At 43.0% G+C, this 17,649-nt stretch overlaps 1 protein-coding gene across 1 annotated transcript in view; it reads right to left on the bottom strand.

Moving 5' to 3' along the window:
- Window positions 1–17,649, bottom strand: part of PRKCH (protein kinase C eta) — a 230,632-nt gene that overhangs the window by 163,764 nt on the left and 49,219 nt on the right. The window lies entirely within an intron of this gene.

The following is a 17,649-nucleotide window of genomic DNA, read 5'->3' as shown; positions in this document are numbered from 1 at the left end:
AGTTTTCCTGGTCTTAAATTGTATTCTCTTCCATTTTGGCTCCTTGTGATATTATTGAGAAGTACGCAAAAACTTGGTCACTGTTTCTGAGACATTCCTAGCTGATGTCAGGGCAACATTTTATTAACCCACATGGCGGGTGTATGAAATAGAGAAACAATGGCAACATACAAGGTAATGAACAAATGTGGCATAGTCAGTTGCAACCTTTCCTTTTAGGAAGTAAAAAGTAGGAGAAGACTGTCTCCATCTCTACCATTTTCTCTAAGTGTAGTTCATCTTCAGGAAGCACCAGGGAAGGCAATTCAGGAGCTTTGCATGCACTGCTCTTGCTCATTCCCGGAGCGTCAACTTCCTTTAAAGCTCTTAATCTATGCTCTGAGATATCAAGACATCCGCTCTGCAAACGAGGCAGCTTGCAGTCTCCCAGCTAGGTCTCATCCTCCACACACACTCGGGTTCCCAAAGACCCTCATGCAGCATGCCTCCGGATTTGGGCAGCGCCCTCTAGATCTGCTCTGATCACACTTCTTCCAGGTAGACAGGCTCTGCCCTCTCCGTGCTGCGTGCTAACCTTGAACTCCCCAAGAACACCTCTGGGCCTTGGACTGTGAGGTTCTTCTGGCCCCCAATATGTGAATTTACAGCTGTCAAAATCTTGTCAGCTCCATTTCTGCCTTTCACTTTTCATCTGAGAGAGAGAGGTCCAGAGAAGCTGAGTACAGATACAACTGGTCATTTTTGGTAGAATATTACATTTAAAGAAGCTGCAAATCGTATGGTATCGTGTCCAAACTAGGCAAGGACATGGCCTCCAGCCTGACTGCCCCAGCTGGTCCAGGTCTCTGGGCAAGGTCTTTAACCACCCCAAGCTTCGCTGTTCTCATTCAAAAGTCAGTGACATCACTATTCAGCATTTCTGGCATGGCTTCCACCAGATGAGCTCAAAGAGCCTTGACAGTGCTATTTACTGTTTTTACTATACCCATAGGTGACAAAGACTGGTGGAAAAAACACATTGACCTTACATATTTTTTTAATACCACGCTCCAATTCCATACTTTTTCCAAATAAAAGATGCCTGTTTTGCTCTGACTCAGAAAGTGTCACCTGTACAACAGCCTATTCTTATAAACCCCCCATTCTTCTGCACAAAATCTGCTGTCACGGTGTTACCACACTGTAGATCACCCCAGTGTTCAAACCGGCTACTTACCTCATGACTACCGCTTAGTTAACAATAACCCCTTAACTATCTTAATACCACTTGTGAACCTTTATGGAACAGTTCTGAAAATAGAGCTCTCTGGAGAGATGACTAAACAGGATGTCAGTCTCTAATTGTCTCCACTCTCTGCCTTGACTTGTTTCAAGTCAAAAATATGTTATTTTTACAAGCCACTCCCTCATCTTCAATATAAAGGCCTGGCAGAAAGCACAGGCATGCACACACATTCAACTCACAATATAAACTGCTGTTGGCACAGAAGGAGCTGCTGCCAGCCTCCAGACAGACAGACAGACTGCCGGGGCCGCCTCCGAGATCCTGTGGTCCACGGCCAGCCCGTAAACTCCCTGCAACACTGCCCTGCGGGCCCACAAAGAAGGCCACTCCACCCCCACGGGCCCAGAGCTGCTCTGACAGCCGGAGGTGCCACCACACGGAATCAGGAGCCCTCACAAGTAAAACGGGTTTGCTTCCTCATTTTTGACCACTGCCACCGTCACCATGGAAAAGCCAGCCTCAAACACCAGCATCAAGCCTAGCCCAGCTAAGACCCCTGACCTTAGAAGAGGGCTTTACAAACTACTCGTCCACCATCAGTCTGACAGGAAAACAATGGCGTGGGTTGCACACAACAGGGATTCTGCAACAGAAGATACGTGCATGTCACACAGTAAGGAAAAGTGCTATGCTGTGAAACTGCTGTTTGCGGTTTCATACGCATGTTTAAGAGTATACTGGGTTTTGGTGTAAAAATGTATCTCTCTCCAAAAGCAGAAGTGTTTCCACCATTAGTTTCCATGCATTGATACTAGTCTTTCCTCTACAGCTACAGTGGCTATTTTCTCTGCAAGTAGAACATCCATTCCAGCCTCCAGGAACAGCACTTCCGCTTGATTTGAGAACTATCCCTCCCTTATGGTGGTCCAGATGGTACGGCTGGGATTCTACTCCTAGTTCCAGATTGGACATGTGACCCAGGCCTTGCCAGTCAAGGCACTGAATTCTTCCAGCCACGATGGCTGGCCTGGAGCTGACACATACCCTATAACCAATCATCTGAGTAATCACTATTCCCTACCCACAGTAACTGGCTCAGGTGTGGGCACAAAATCTAACTGGATCCAGTTAGGAATCCTGGATCTATAAGGAAGAGACAAGATCTCACTTCTGCTGAGCTTTAATCTAGAAGGACATAAACTTGGGAGTGTCTGGCACCCTTCCTGTCACCACATTGGGCTAAAGAAGGAAGCCAGTTACAAAGAGAAAGCCAACAGACAGAAAGAGACCAGGTCTTATTGTCATTTACATCCTTAGATCCAGCAAGGCTTGATTCTTCTGGACTTTTCAGTTATCTGAGCCTGTAAATTCCTTTTGCTTTGGCCAGTTTGAGTAGGGTGTCCTATCATCTGTACCCAAAAGATTATCCAAATTGGCAGCCAAAGAAAATTAGTCAACTATTTAAAAAGTTATCGCCTCCCCTCTATACCTTCAAACATCCATTTTACCCCTACACTCTGATCCTCTGCCTCCTTTTGGCATCAAAACAGCTTCTGCAACCAATGACAAATACAAAATACAAAAAAAAGAAAAAACCACTGTCAAATACAAAGATATGTGTTTTCATGTCCATTCATTTCTGCAGCTCTGATCCTCTTGACAGCTTCCTTCTTTATGATTTCCTTGCTCCTTATTTCCAGGGCACCCACTTTCCTCATCTTCTCACTGTTCTCTTTCTCTCTCAGACTCCTTTCCAACATATTTCTCTCGCGCGAGCGCGCGTGCGTTTCTTTCCAACACCTCTTTCTCTCTCTCGGGTTGCCTTTAAACCATGCTAAGCCCTCTGTTTCTTCCTCTGTGTTTCTTCCTCTGAGTCTGCTTCGGATTCTGTCTCCCTCTCTCTCTGCCCCTCCCCCATTCACATTCAGTCTCCATCAGAAATTAAAAAAATTAAAAAAAAAATTAAAAGAAAAAACTCAAAACTCATCCTTATAGGAAGACCTTCCCAGACCTTTTATTTTTTTCCCTTTGAGAGAGAGAACATGCATTCACGCGCACGAGTGGAGGAGGGGCAGACAGAGAGGGAGGGAGAATCTTAAGCAGGCTTAATGTCCAGTGCAGAGCCTGATGCAGGGATCAATCTCACAACCATGAGATCATGACCTGAGCTGAAATCAAGAGTCAGATGCTTAACCAACTAAGCCACCCAGGCGCCCCAATTTTCCCAGACCTCTTCAAGCAGTTGGACAACTTTGCACCATTCTAGACACCGTTGCTAGAACCCACATCATGCTACAGTCATTATGCCCTGTCCCTTAGAATCTACCTTGAACATAAGAGGACTGAAACATTCGTGGAACTAATGAGTAAATAAGTTAACACAATGTAAGTATCCCAAGCTCCTTCAGTAGCTTCCTACAAGGCATGGTTTTCTCCTCCTTCCACATTCAGATCAGTTTCCTCCAGATATGCCTTAATTTATCCATATACCCTTAAAAAGGGTGTAAGTATGACCTGTAGGTAGTCAGCCTGTAGGTATGACTGGGTCCTTAGGAGAGCAAAATAACACCAACCTTGATCTTGTCAGTGACACTGTCCATTGCTGATGCAGCTACAGACTGCGTGAGCACTATGAGAAGCCCTAGTGAGCCAGGTTGAGTTTGCTATCAACTAAAACCTCTGCACCTCTTCTATGTGCCATCAGGCTCTGTTTCCCACATCCTGTGTAGTGGTTAGGCCCAAAATCCTAGGAGCTTCCTATTTTCTCCCTAGAACTACAGTTTGTTCTAGGCCCCAAGGTTTGCTACATCCCACATCCACTTGGTTCAAATAATTTTCCTTCTCAGCTTTACGGCCTCCAATGTCAGGGCATGGGTTAGCTATGTCATCATCTAAAGCACTGAGAGAATGTCCAACAGAAAAAGGCTGAGGCCAGAGTGTTAGGGAGGCTTCACATAGAAATGGATACATTTAGCATTCTTTCTGTAACAGACATTCAGGGAGAAATAACTATACTAACACTTCTCTCCAATAGACCACTTCTGTGGGTCAGAAGGGCACTCCTGGGTGCTGTCAAAACTCAGAAAGCAATAGACTTTTCTTTTTGTTTAATTTACATCCAAGTTAGTTAGCATATAGTATAACAGTGATTTCAGGAGTAGATTCCTTAATGTCCCTTACCCGTTTTAGCCCATCCTCCTTCCCACAAGCCCTCCAGTAACCCTCTGTTTGTTCTCCATATTTATGAGTCTCTTATGTTTTATCCCCCTCCCTATTTTTATATTTTTGCTTCCCTTCCCTTATGTTCATCTGTTTTGTATCTTAAAGTCCTCCTATGAGTGAAGTTATATGATATTTGTCTTTCTCTAATTTCCCTTAGCATAAAACCCTCTAGTTCCATCCATGTAGTTGCAAACAGCAAGATTTCCTTCTTTTTGATTGCTGAGTAATACTCCATTATATATATATATATATATATATATATATATATATATATACGCACACACCACATCTTCTTTATCCATTCACCCATAACAATGGACTTTTTAAAAATGACATTATAATGCACAAATAGTATTAAGTCAACAAATGGCGCTGTAACCAATGGATGTCTATATGCAAAATAGTGAACTTCAACTCTTACATTGTAAATTACACAAAAATTAACTCAAAATGGATCACAGACCTAAAGAAAAACCTAAAAATTTAATACTTCAAGAAAAATACACAAGGGAAAGTTGGGGGGGATCCTGGGTTAGACAAATTTTTCTAGATATGAAACCAAAAGCACAATCCATGGAAGAAAAAAATAACAAATTGGACTTCATCAAAATTAAAGTTTCTCTCTTTGAAAGACCTGCTCAAGAGTATGAAATATGAATCACAGATTAGGATAAAATAGTTGAAAATAGTATAAAACAGATTAGGAGTAAATCCTATATCTGATAAAGTATTTGTATCCAGAATGGAGGACTTACAAAACTCACTAATAAAACGAATAATCTAACTTTTCAAAGATGGGTTTCATCACTTCATGTTTCACTGAAGAAGATATACAGATGACAAAGAGGTACATAAAAACAAGCTCAACATCATTACTCATTAGAGAAATGCAAATTAAAACCACAATGCAATAACAATATATACCTCTTAGGATGGCTAACATTGAAAAGTCCAACCATACTATTTGCACAAATACGGAATAACTGAAATTCTCACACACTATTGATGTGACTGTAGAATGGCACCATTACTCTGGAAACAGTTTGACATTTTCTTAAAAAGTTACACAACACACACACCTCCCATTTGATCCGGCCATTCCGCTCCAGGTATATACCCAAGATTAAAGACAGCATATGTCCATACAAAGACATGCACACAAATGCTCACAGGAGTTTTTAAAATGTGGTATAGCCATATACTGGAATAGCATTCAATAATGAAAAGAATGAACTGTTGATGCATGCAACAGCATGGAAGAATACTGAATGAAAGAAACCAAACAAAAAAGAGTACATTCTGTCTAGAAAAGGCAAACTAATCTATAGTGACAGAAAAGTGATCAGGGGTTGCCTGGGGGCAAGGGTAAGGAAAATAGGACAAGTGATAGGGAAGGATTACCACGGGGTATGAGAGTACCAACACAATTAAATGGAAAAAGAATATTCTTTTTAACTAATGGTGCTAGGGCAACTGGATATCCACATGCCAAGGAATGAAGGTGGCCTGTACCTTATACCATATGTAAACATGAACTCAACGTGGATCAGAGACCCAATGACAGAGCTAAAACTATAAAATTCTTAGAAGAAAGCATAGGAGTAAGTTTTCCTGACCTTGGTTTAGACAATGGTTTCTTAGGTAGGACATCCAAGTACAAGATATGACATCAAGTACAAGAATATATACAAGCGACAAAAAAAAAGGTGATAAGTTGGACTGCATCAAAGTTAAAAACTTTTATGGTAGGAAAACAGAGTCTATACCTCACCACCCAGATACCCTTTCCCAAGGGCCACTCTCATCAAACTCTCCCCTTCGAAGCCTCAGCTGGCTTCCCGGTGCCTTCAGAATAAAACTCAAGCCGCTCCACCTGGCTTTCTGGGCTACCTGGGTTCCTTTCACTGCCTCCACATTAATTTATCCAAACCTCTTATTCAAGCTTCCATTCTTTAAACCTGCTCATCCAGTCAGGCCTATCTCCTCACCATGGCTTAGCCGTTCCTTTGCTCATGCTGTTATCTCTGCTTGGAAAGTCTCTCTTCACCTAGCCACTCATTCAAACCTTTACTGAATTATTCCTAGGGCTGGGATTATCTCCAGGTGCTCAGGATTTCCCAAAGTAGCTCCCTAGGGCTACCGGTGGGATATGGAACCCAGTGTACCTGGTGAAAATGAACCAGCCATAGGAGTTGAAGGAAGGAACTTTTTCCAGGAAGATCTTGACATGAGCATTGATCCCTCTAGTCTCAAAATTCCTATCTTGAGTATTATCTGAATACTCACCTATGCCCTTGAACAATTAGATAAAATTTCATATATCTTGTCACTTGCAGTAAGTCTGTAAGCTCCACTCCAGCAGGATCTGACACTTTTATGTTCCCCAAAGGGCCTAGCAAAGTACCTTGAACCAAATAAACACTCAACAAATATCTGTTGATTTAGTCTAATGAGTTGAATTGGAAGCTGCATTTGATCACCTCAATTTCATCACCTATAAATTGGGAATAATATCCCCACATGCTATAATAAACATGTGAGAGCACTTCACAAAATATAAAAGCACGCCAAAATGACACCAAGGCATACCAGTAGCATGTGGAGTTCATGGGCCCACGGCCTAGGCATCCTGCTCTGTTTGCTTGATGTTCCCACTAGATCTCTAGGATCCCCTCCCTCCCCTCTACACCCCTACCCTGTGTTTGCCTTCCCTTGGCATCACTTGGCAGAAGCTGAACAAGTCACTTACATCCCGACTCTGTCTCCTTGGTCATGAAATGAGAGGACTGTCTAAAAACCTTTCTAGCTCTGATGTTGCACGATTCTAAACAGGCTTAGATAAAAGCCTACACACAGGACTCAATGGAAACACTCATTTAATTAACTGGTAATAATTTACAACCATTTCCCTTCACAAAAGGCATTAGAATTGATCATAGACAGGAACCTTCTGTCTACTTAATATTCATCTTGTCCTGGGATAAGCAGAGGGATCTAGCATACTAAAAGAAAAAAAAAAAAAACAATCCTTTATTTGGGCAAAAGTAGAAGTTCACCTAGACTCTGGGCCTTGAGCCAAACATCTGTGAGATTCAGATTTTTGGCTTGGTGGCTTGTTTCTATAACTTTTCTCAGTCCTGCTCTCTAGCGATAAGTAACCACCTAAAACCGTGATAAAGCATTTCACAATTCTCTTTCAGCTGAAACTATCAGGCTTAAGAATGAGAGTTCATATCTCCAACAAGGAAATATACAGCTGTGTTCTTTAATAATACAAATAACAGCTACTATGTCTTGAGTTTATCAATATGTAGGAGCTAAGTGCCTGACCTACATTGTTTCTCACCTTCACCACCTGCAAGTATCACCACCACCACTATACGGACGGGAAAAATGGAGGCTCAGAGAGGTAATGGAATTGACCAAGGTCACCAGCAGTGAAGGCCAAGACAAGACCCAGATTCAATGAAGATCACATATTGGTTCCATAGCAGCCTGTCTCAAGGCTGCAATGTGTGATGGCATCTGTCTATGGGTGACTGCAGGCTTACCCCTTGCCTTTTGCTCCCCTGATGCCAGCTTGCCTGTGTTTCTGGCATGGTAGGTCATCACATCACCTGTCTCCTTTGGGAACTCAGGCAAGACTCATGCCATCAGCACCTGAGGATGCTCCCTGTCAAATGCCAGTTTTCCTCAGTGTTCCAGGCTTGCCTCCTCACTGCCAAGGCCAGTGGTAGTGGCACCAGCCTGACGGTGTCACTAGATGGCTCCCCATGGGGGGGTATGAGGCAGGAGCTGCTAAGCATAGCAAATCTGTGCTGGAGCAGGAGCCATTAGTCATCTGCCTGGAGGACCCGAGTCAGTGTCATGTGCTATAGACAGACAACGCATCCCCTCGTTGTGGGAAGGCATTTATAGCAAAAGGGGGTGAATGAGGCAAATCCCACAGCCCTGCTGATTTTCTATTTTCATCTAACAATCAGACAAGTTTTAGGAGTTAAAAACACACTAAGAGGTATCACAGATTAAAATTATCAGAAAAAGGTGGCAAAAACTGAACAGAAGAGTGAGGCTTATCAAATCTGACTCAAGTTGTAAGTGAAGGAAGATACTATCTCTATTTTAGTGATTATGTCCTCATCTCGCCAAGTCTGGGCCTTCCATTAGGGTCAGAAAAGGGGATGGGCATAGAGCCCCAGGCTGTGACCACAGCTCTGGTGGCAGGACATCTGGTGGACTAGACTTTAAGTTTTGTTTGGTTTTTTTTTTTTCATATCTATGGTTCCAAGTCAGAAGTGATTTCTGAACTCCATTGAGCAAGTGAAGACGTTTCAATACTACTAAAGAATCTGTCTCTGAAATTCACACTTAAGGCTCATGATAACTCTTCACGAGCCCAGCTAAACATACCCACAAAACCATTATAAATTTAACTGACACTCCATTACCTCTATGTTCTAGCATAAACGATGTATCTCGGGCGAAGTTAAAGTCTGGTGCATTAAAATTAATTTTTCAAAGTTTCTCTGCCCATCAGGAAAAATCAAGATTGATTGATTGAAGAGTAAAGATTGGATATCTCTGAGGAGAGGTTTTGTTTTCTCTGCCAAAAGTGGGCTAAGTACAGATAGAAATGGTCTTCTGGAGAAGTGCTGTGTCTCTCTGTCAGTCTTTGACTCCACTATCTAATGGACTGAAAATGTAAATTAAATGAAGGTCGCCTTAGGCTCTTCAAAATGTTCCACTACGGTTCCTCCCCAGTTACATCCCAGGTAGTTTAATTCTGTGCTTACCTGATGCATCCTCTGTGAATGAGGACAGAGGCTGTGAAGGCCCCTGCCCAGGCCCCACTGCAGTCCAGAGAGGCTAGCGCTCCTAATGGACCAAAAGGGGCAGGCCAAGCCCTTCTGAAGAAGCCAAACACCCACCCTGGAAACCGGCAAAGGCTTCTCTGAATAGCACCCCCAAAACCGAGGAGGCACCTTCCTTCTCCTCCAATAGGATGTCCCCGAGGACCTCACTCCAAAGCAGATCCTGAAGCGAGAGAGAGAACCATAGTAATTGTGTTCCCTCACCATACCGCATATCCCCCATATCAAAGAACACTTTAAAGGAGCACTTTCTTCATGATCTCAACCCTTCTCTTTCCTGCTCCATAGACCCTTCCAGAAAGAGAACATACTCTCCACTTGCCAGGATGAGGCACTAGATGAAACGGACAGGTGACTGTTTGACCCTGGCTACAGGAGACAAATGCTGTCCATGCCCAACCTCCTACTCAGCAGCCTTCCAGCCTCCTTCCTTTTCCACAGCCTCTGTGGCTGTCTGGTAAGAGGTGTCAGCGCCACAAGAAGCCTCCTCCTCTGAGGGGAAGCTCTCACAAAAAAGGGAAAATAGCAGGAGATAGAGTCTAGTAAGTTTTGCCACAGATGTTAAGTTACTTTTCTAGAGTGAACAGGGATATATCAAATATTTGTGATGAAATAATTATCCCCCACTGCTCTGCCCCCATCCTAACATTTTAAACTGAAGATGTCAGATTATTTTTTTAAAGGATATAAATACACCCAGAATTATTCTACATTGTTGACTCTCACTATCCATCATAATGGAGGAAGAAGGCAAAAGCTCTAGCAAAACCAAATCAAGGAATAAGCCAAAACTACATATTTAGCATACTTAAGCATTCAGGATGCTTTATTCGCTTATACTTAAATGGCCATTGCTCAGGCTCTAGGTCAACTGGAAAAGACTCTAAATTTCAAGGGACACCAGAAAATACCTCCAGCCCAAGTGTCTCTCCCAAATGGTTATGACACCTGTACTCTTTTTGGTCTTCCAGAAGGAAGGAGAAATGAAAGCTCTACAGAAGGGACATTTATGCACTTCCTAGAAATTCAGATAGCTTTCCAGGTAGACCAGAAGAGGAAGTATATACTAATGCATAGAGGACCTATTGGTGTTACATACGGTTGAATGCAGACTCTGTCAATGAAACAGGTCAAGAACGATGCTGGAGAGGAAAGAGTATTCGACCAATCATTGCCTCATGGCACAATGGAAAGTTAGCCCTTATCCTAGGACAATGGAGAGCCACTGAGGGGGTTTAGTCAGCAATGTTACAGGATCACATCTATATGACAGGTCCCTACCTATAGAGTGTTGGGGTTATAAGGAGAAAGAAGCTGGTGATGGGAATAAACATTCAAAGAATAGTCCAGCAGTCTTAGTGAAGGATGGCACTGACTTGAGCTAAGCCAGCAGCAGAGGGAATGGAGAGGAGGAGGCAGACAGAGGAAAGACAGGGGAGAGAGAAGCAGCCAAACCTTGTAACCGAAGTGTAGTGGAAGATGAAAGAGAAGTAGCCACAGAGTCTCTAGGGCCAATGGTGGTCCCTGGTGCCATTAACCGAGACAAGAACTCCAAAGGGATGAGCAGATTTGGAGGAGAGACAGAGTTTAATCATTACCCATGTCAATCGACCATCTACGGCTTAACAACTGCAGATGAAGAATGAGGAAGGCCAGAAAAATATAAAATACAGCCCAGTACAGTCTCAGCCAAAAAGGTAAGGACAACATTAAAAGCACATGCAGATCAAGAGAAGGAACAATCAAGTTACAGTAAGTGGAAGGGGAGGCCACTGTGAGTCAAGAGAACATCATGAGCAGAGGTAGAACAAATATCGGAATACAAACTAGACCAGTGTGCATGGAGGAGTGTCCATTCAGAGGACTAAGAGGAGGTTGGAGGCAAAACCATAGAAGCTGCTGCACTGGGAAAACTTTAACCTTATTATGCATGCGAAGAGCCATCACTAGAGGTTTCTGATTATGCAAATTAATGGAGAGTAACAAGTAAAAGGGGCATTTGGTCTACTAGACCAACGAACGGAGAATCACTATGGTCTAGAAATATGAAAAGTTTCATAAAGGTAGAATCAGCAGAAATTAAAAATAATTTGAAGTGAGTAAACAAAAGTAGTAGAAAGGCAAAGGAATATTGAATTTTGGAGCTGGGTAACCTAGGGTCTATGACCCACAGGCCAATTTCAGCCCACTGCTTATTTTTGTAAGTAAAGTTTTATTGAAACACAGCACACCTATCTTTGTTTACATATTATCTATGGGTATTTTTGTGCTACAAAGGCAGAGGTTAGGAGTCATGACCGAGACCTTATGGCCACAAAGTCAAAAATAGTTACTGTCTGGCCCTTTACAGAAAAAGTCTGCCAACCTCTGTTGCCATCAACCAACCAAGGAATGCAGGGGGAAGGAACATGTTTTAAAAGGAAGGAAATGAGTTCAAATTTGGACACAAGGTACTCAAATAGAAACATCTAGCAAGAAGTTAGAAATAAGGACAAACTGTGAAGATAGGGATGGGGTTCTTATCTGGGAATCTTTCTCAAAAGTTGATCACTAAGAGCCACTAAATTTTTCAAGAAAAAGCACAGGAAAGGGAGAATCAGGAAAGGAAATTCATTTAGGAGATGGAAGAAAGAAGAACCAGAGATGCAATCTGAGAGGTGAGTGGCCTCACCCAGGTGCGGTGTTGTGGCACGTGAGAAAAAACAGCTTCAAAAGAGAAGAGAAGCCACATGTTGCACAGGTGGAGGAAGGTAAGGGCACAATAGGGTCCTCAGGCTTGGGAACTGGGAGGTAACAGACGGACTTCTTCCAGGATACCCATCCCATCTTTAGCAGCTCTGTTGGACAGGTCCTCCTCATGCTAAGCTAAAGTGCATCCAGATCCCTGTACCTTCCCCTGCAAGTTCAGTTCCACCTCTACAATTTACCCTGCCAAGATAGGGACAGAGAGAACAGCACAAAGGCAGGAAGGAACATGTAGTTTAGTTAAGTTATACTATATAGTTTGAGTTTTGAAGGTAAAGCTAGAAATGCAAGGTTTGGATGCCAAGTTGAGTTTAAATTTAAGTGTAAAAAATGAGACTAGTAATAGTAAGGATAGGCTAGAAGACAAGCTAGCAGGGAGCAGACTGGACTGGGTTATAGCGGGCACAGTTAAAGGTCTATTCCAACCATACAGGTTGGCAGTGGAGGAAACAGGAGGAAAACACTGCAAGAGGAGCTCAGCATGACTTGGAGACTAAGGGTTCAAGATGATGAAAAGCCAAAAAGGCTCCAGGATCGGAAGCTTGTAAGACAGCCTGGAAGAAGTAACAGAATCCAGAAGGTCAGTTGGGTGTGGATGACTCTAATTTATAAACATCTTGATTTTGAAAGGACAGGTTCAGGTAGAAATGTTTGGCCAAAAGATAGATGGGTCTGAAACGTAGAACAAAGGGCCAGGCAGAGTTTTACGTGTCACCCACGCAAAAGTACAACTGAGCCACAAGATAGTTGATCCCAAGGACAGAGGGTACAGTTGAAAGAGCAAAGGGTCAAGGGCCAACACCGTGTTTAGAGGATAGGAGAAAGCAGAATGAGCAAAAGAGAAAGAAGAGAGTGCAGAAAGACACCACAGTCACGTGAGGCACCCTGAGCAGTTCCACGTGCTTTTTTGCCATCTATCTTCACAACTGCCTTCTTTTTTTTTTTTTTTAACGTTTTATTTATTTTTGAGACGGGGAGAGACAGAGCATGAACAGGGGAGGGTCAGAGAGAGGGAGACACAGAATCTGAAACAGGCTCCAGGCTCTGAGCTGTCAGCACAGAGCCTGACGCGGGGCTCAAACTCACGGACCGTGAGATCATGACCTGAGCCGAAGTCGGCCGCTTAACCGACTGAGCCACCCAGGCGCCCCAACAACTGCCTTCTGAGTAAGGAGAAGCAGAGCACCATTATCCCCACCGTACTGCACAGTCACCCAGAGGGAAAAGACGTAATAAATTGGCGGCAGGTTAACCTAGGTTTGGATTTTAGGGCCTCAACTACCATTCCCACCATCCTGTGAAGAGAATCCTACAGCATTTATGTCTTTTTGAGAAGCCTGATTAATGAATATTTACCACACAAGAAGGTTTCCTAAAGTTTACCTGCTCCATTCTCTTACTTCTTCCTAAAGCGTCTGCTTTTAGGAACTAGTTTCCATCCACAGCTGCAACCCAACGAGGGCATCCGCCAGCTGACAGGCTGACAGCAGACCAGTTTCTAAACATCAGGTGAAATTAAAACCAGATCCGCTTTCAGATACAACTGGCTGGTAGGACTTTCAACTGGATATTAAATGAAATGGTGAGTTGGGGCCATTGATGGGCTTAGGAAGTAAGAAGAGAAACCTGAGACAGAATCCTCCCCCCCCACCACCACTTCCCACCCCAGATCTAAATCGGAGCTACTCAAACACCTGAACCGGGACTCTCTGGGGGCTTTTCAGGGAAATGGAAAACCCATCCCACACTACTTCCTTCTTTTAAAGCAGCAAATGACAAGGCCCTGCCAGCCTTGCCTTGTCCTATAAGAAACTGCTAATATTTATTCTATTTCTTCTACCTAGCAACACTTTCAAACTCTTAAAAATGCCTTCATGGGGTGCCCTGAGTGGCTCAGTTGGTTAGGCATCTGACTTGATTTCAGCTCAGGTCATGAGCTCCTGGATCATGAGATCCAGCCCTGCGACAGACTGCGCTGACAGCACAGAGCCTGCTTGGGATATTCTCTCTCTCTCTCTCTCTCTCTCTCAAAATAAGAAATCATTTTTAAAATGCCTTCATTAGGGCAGGAGGTTTTTTTAGGGCAGTAAAACTCTTCCATATGATACTATAATGATAGGTACAGGACACGAAGCATTTGTCAAAACCCTTAAAACTTCACAGCACAATGAACCTGAATGCAGTCAAAAAATAAAAAGCATTTAGGAGGTCAAGAGATCCCAGGATGGAATGCAGACCACAACATGAGAATCAACCGTATTAAAATGTATGAAATCACCTCACCGAAGGGAGTAGGGGAAAAGGTGCTGAGCTAAGTAACTCTGGGAGTGAAGACTCTAGGCAAAAGGAGGCACTTAACTGTAGCTAAAGTTGAGCAGTGGGAATGATCCCAGCTAACCGTTCTGACACCGCTATATGTGTGAGCAATGGATGGGTGGAGGGTGGTGGGAGGGAGCTTCTCACTGTTGCATGGGAGTCTGCAGACAAGGGGAGAAAGGCCAAAATGACCCATGTGGTACTGCATTGGAGTTGGAGACATCCATATGAACTCATGTTTGCTTAATACAGCTACATATGGATATACACAGAAATACAGATATGTGTATACATAAAAGTTAGGACACATACATCCATATCCTTGACCTGTCAGCTGGAAGGCCCTGCACCCAATGAGCAACATGCACACACAGCTTCCAGAACTTGGTTTCTAATTCCATTCTCTGATAAAAGGAACCAGGGCTCCTTGAAAAAATGGCTGATTCCAGGGATGCATTAAGGAATATATACAATGAGCCTGGAACACCAGGTAGTGCCAGCAAGAGTAAGAAAGCATTAAGGGGCACCTGCGTGGCCCAGTCAGTTGAGCATCTGAATTAGGCTCAGGTCATGATGTCACCATTTGTGAGCTTAAGCCCCACATCAGGCTCTGTGCTGACAGCTCAGAGCCTGGAGCCTGCTTTGGATTCTGTGTGTGTGTGTGTGTGTGTGTGTGTGTGTGTGTGTGTGTGTCTGCCCCTCCCCAACTCGCACTCTGTCTCTCTCTCTCTCTCAAAAATAAACATTTAAAAATTAAAAAAAAAAAAGAAAGCCTTAAAAAAAAACCCACAACGATGGAGGTATTTCACAAAAGGATAAAGGAGCCGCTGAAAGAGCTCCCAAAAACTAAAACTGGAAGAGTTTGAGCAAAAAAATAATGCAGAATTGTATATAACCTGAAGTATAAATATTCATAAGTCCACAGAGAACTAAATAAATGACTGAATGAGTAAATACATACATACATACATACATACATTGGGAGAAAGGACAAGTCTCCAATGCAGAAAATTATCAAATAATGTATGTACGTACTGCCCCCCTCCTGGAGGTGGGCCATAACTCATCACACCTTAAGTGTGAGCTCTGCATAGTGACTTCCTTCCAAAGAGTACAGTGCAGAAACGGAGGAAAAGGAGTAAGTTCAGGGGAGAAACCTTACAAACATTAGCTCAGCCATGTGATCAAGGTCCACATCCACAGGATTAAATCATGTTGATAGTATTCCTGTATGTAATGTGTAGCAATGTAATTGATGTGACGTAATGAAATATGGCACTTTAATTCTGTGGTCTTCCTCTGCAAAAGCCTTCCATAAGCCCTGTCTAACCACAGAGAAATATTAGGCAAACCCAAATTGAAGGATATTCTACCTGACTTGTAGTCCTCAAGCTTTTAAGCTCACCAAATACAAAGAACGTCTAAGAAACTGACAGTCTCAAGGAGACTAAGGAATAATGACAATAAAATACAGTAAAACCTTGGTTTGTGGGCATAATTTGTTCTGGAAACATGCTTCTAATCCAAAACACCTGTGTATCAAAATGAATTTCAAGAACCATTGGCGCAGTTGTGATCATGTGACATTTGGCATCACGTACTACTCGTTTTGCAAGACATCACTCGTTTATCAAGTTAAAATTTATTAGAACTGTTTGCTCGACTCACAGAACCCTCGAAGAAAAAGTTACGCACAATCCAAGGTTTTACTATGGAATGTAGTATCCTGGATGGAATCCTCACACAGAAAGGGCACATTGGGTAAAAACTGATGAAATCTGATTAACCTATAGAGTTTAGGAACAATACATCATTATTGGTTCATTAGCTGTGACAAATGTACCATGCTAATGTAAGATAGTAATAACAGAGGAAACTGGGTGTGGGGTGTATGGGAATTCTCTGTACTAGCTTTCCAATTTTTTTGGAAATCTGCAATCATTTAAAAATGTCTATTTAAGAAAAATGTCTTTTAAATAAAAACTGCCTGGGGCGCCTGTGTGGCTCAGTCGGTTAAGCGGCCGACTTCAGCTCAGGTCACGATCTCGCGGTCCGTGAGTTCGAGCCCCGCGTTGGGCTCTGGGCTGATGGCTCAGAGCCTGGAGCCTGCTTCCGATTCTGTGTCTCCCTCTCTCTCTGCCCCTCCCCCGTTCATGCTCTGTCTCTCTCTGTCTCAAAAATAAATAAACGTTAAAAAAAAAATTAAAAAAAAAAACTGCCTCCACTGAGGGCTAAATCTAGGTAACTTTTAGAGAAATTAAAGTCTGAATTAGTAACAATATTATGGTTGATAAATTTGATTCTGTCACCAAAGGGATGAAAAGAAAGCCAGAGACAGCTGTGCTAAAGAACACCTGACCTTTTTTGACTGTGTATGTAACATTACCATATGAAGGCTGAGATGTCCCGTTCCTAACCTGCCCCATCTGGCATGGTGTTAGCACATTGAACCTCAGCCAGCTTTCATGCTGCGGTGTTCTGTTACCCCCATACTCCTGGAGAAGGCCCACAGTGAGAACCCCAAGACTTGTTTTATTTTAGAAGAATTCCTTTCTCTACTTGCTCTTAGACAAGTTGTTAATAGGGGGTCTTCCCTTAAGCTAAAAGTAGGGGAAAAAAAGACAAAGTGAGGGAGAAAGGGACAAAGAAAAGAAAGGGGGGAGAGAGAGGAGAAATCAGCTACAAACGGCTTCCAACTACCGTCTAATATAATGAGTATTTTTTTTTTAAGTTGAGGCTGTGTAATGCGAATGACATCATGCCCATTACACTATCTGATTTCACCAAGAGTTGTAGAAAAATCTGAACAGGAACGCCTCATGTAAAAAATGGATGGACTCAGAGGAGGGGTTCAGCCCCGCTTTTCATTTTTCTGCTCAATGCCGAGGGAGTAAGAGCCGTAAGAACTTCTCCAGGTCCCTGCCCCCCTGAAGCCGGAGTCTCCCGTTGTACTTCCACACAAATACAGGCCCCCAGCCCAGGCCCAGTAAACAGCAGCCAATTTAACCAGCTCCTCCCGCGATGGACTCCAATGCCCACTCAAGTCTGGCAACCACTATAATTACTCTTCCTTCACTGTTCTCATTACTCCATCCTACTCTGTCCACCCAACCACCTAAGTAACTGTGTAATTTGCTTATGAGCAACTCATTAAAAAATGTAATTTTCTGCATACATATTGTATCATATTATCTATGCACCAGTTGTTTTATAAAAAAAAAATATGTTTTTTACTGAGAACTTTGTCATCTTCTTATCAAATTTTTTTCT

This window comes from Panthera leo, chromosome B3 (assembly GCF_018350215.1).
Source record: "Panthera leo isolate Ple1 chromosome B3, P.leo_Ple1_pat1.1, whole genome shotgun sequence".
NCBI classification, from domain to species: domain Eukaryota; kingdom Metazoa; phylum Chordata; class Mammalia; order Carnivora; family Felidae; genus Panthera; species Panthera leo.
This window is presented reverse-complemented; position numbering and strand designations above follow the sequence as displayed.